Source organism: Octopus bimaculoides, chromosome 11 (assembly GCF_046866305.1).
Source record: "Octopus bimaculoides isolate indiv1 chromosome 11, ASM4686630v1, whole genome shotgun sequence".
Taxonomy (NCBI): domain Eukaryota; kingdom Metazoa; phylum Mollusca; class Cephalopoda; order Octopoda; family Octopodidae; genus Octopus; species Octopus bimaculoides.
This window is the reverse complement of record NC_142938.1, coordinates 73,224,566-73,227,065: the sequence shown is the minus strand read 5'-3', so window position 1 is coordinate 73,227,065 and position 2,500 is coordinate 73,224,566.

Genomic DNA, 2,500 nt, shown 5'->3' with positions numbered 1-2,500 from the left:
TATATATATATTTGAACACTCAATATTTCATATATTCAATAAGACATATTCCATATATTCAATAAGACATTCAATACTTCATTTCATTGTATCATCCATTTTTATATTTTATATTATATATTATATATTCCATATTCTATATCCCACATTAATTTTAGAAGAGCATAAATAAAACATAAAAAACAGAGTTGGAATTCTTTAAATAAAATAATATATTCCTCTATACATGATCATACAAAACCCCTTTTTTGTATTTATCTTTACTCACACACACACACACACACACACACACACACACACACACACACACATATATATATATATATATATATATATATACATATATATATATATATATACATACATATATGCATACACAGAGAAAGAAAGAAAGAATGAAAGAAAAAAATGAAGAAAGGAAGAAAAAAGAGAGTTGGAGGCCCAGTAAGTAAGACGTGCTTGGTTACGACACTTCACGACCGAGCCCCACCATACTTCTGGGTTTGATAAAATAAATATCATTGAAGCAAAAACGGACTTTTTGCACGCATCCACAGCACAGAAAGACGTAATCTTTCCAACAAAATAGGTTTTTCGTATTCGATATTTCAGTCGGAGTTCTTTTTAATTTCTTATTGTTTGTTTACTCTGGTCTATATCACGTGTTTAAATACGTGGTTTTATGTCCTCAAACACACACACACACACACACACACACACACACACACACACACACACACACACACACACACACACACACACACACACACATAAGCTGTGAGATGGTTAAATAGAGGTAAATGTTTGAGTTCGAAATAAGGAATTATTGTGGTAAAGGAGGAGATGGAGAATGCAGAGGGAATAAGAGAATGAAAGTAGAAATAAAATATAAAACATTGTAGTTGCAATTCCATTATTCGAGTAAAGTGGTGTACAGAAGTGGTAAAAAAAAAATGATGTGGAGGCGCAATGGCCCAGTGGTTAGGTCAGCGGACTAGCGGTCGGAGGATCGTGGTTTCGATTCCCAGACCAGGCGTTGTGTGTGTTTAATGGGCGAAATCACCTAAAGCTCCACGAGGCTCCGGCAGGGGGTGGTGGTGACCTCTGTTGTACTCTTTCGCCCCAACTTTCTCTCACTCTTTCTTCCTGTTTCTTGCGTAACGCTGCGATGGACTGGCGTCCCATCCAGCTGGGGGAGAACACATACGCCATAGAAACCGGGCCTATGAGCCTGGCTAGGCTTTAAAAGGGTGCATAATAAAAATAATAATAAAAAGAAGTGATACATACATAGGGCGGGTGTAAAATAAACAGTCATTAGAAATTGGTAATAAAATTCATATTCAATTTACAAACTTATTAAGACAAATGACATATGTTCTTCATGGGAAAATGAAAGTAAATCGTCATATTTCAACGTAAGCACCGGTGGCGTCAACCTGTTTCCTCAAACATCCAAGGATGAATGAACAACCTTCTGAAGGACATGGGTGGGATGTTATTGAGAATCTCCCGAATCCGTATCTCCAAGTCCTCCAGTGTGCGATCGGATTTATAACACTTCAACATCATTACTCCCGAGGATGTTTTTCAAACAAATCAAGCTAATTTTCATACATGCCTAGCATTAACTCTCCATATTCCGTTCTGTGGTGCGGTCACAGTCTTCAGGTTTTAGTTCCTGCACGTAACGGACGAAAATTCAATTCTTTATACAACACTGTACGTATTGTGTGTCTTGTTAGTCCACTTTCACGAGCTGCTTGACCTGTTGATTTTTGCGGGCTGCGATTATGCATCTGCTCTGTTGCCACGTTCTCCGCTGATCGAGATGTGGTTGGACGGCCACTTCTTGTATCGCTCACAGTGCCTGTGGTCATCAACTTTGCCTGGCAACTTTTTATTGTCCCCGGACGTATTGTCGTATGTTTCCCTTTCCATGTACGCCACCATCTCTAAGCCAAAACAATGAGATTCCACACTTCATAGCGTGCTGCTATCTTAGCTCGTTCCTAAAGAGTCAAACGACCGGCCATATGGAAAATATTGTTGTTGGTACTCCGTCGCTTACGACGACGAGGTTTCCAGTTGATCCGATCAACAGAACAGCCTGCTCGTGAAATTAACGTGCAAGTGACTGAGCATTCCACAGACACGTGTACCCTTAACTTAGTTCTCGGGGAGATTCAGCGTGACACAGAGTGTGACAAGGCTGGCCCTTTGAATTAAAGGCACAACAGAAACAGGAAGAGTGAGACAAAGTCGTGGTGTTAGAGTACAGCAGGGTTCTCCACCATCCCCTGCTGGAGCCACGTGGAGCTCTAGGTGTTTTCGCTCAAAAAAAAAACAAAAAAACTCACAACGCCCGGTCTGGGAATCGAAACCGCGATCCTATGACCGCGAGTCCGCTGCCCTAACCATTGGGCCATTGCGCCTCCACGTATGAAAAATTACAAGAAAAAAGACAAAAAGAAAATAAGAAACCCCAATTAGTGTTCTA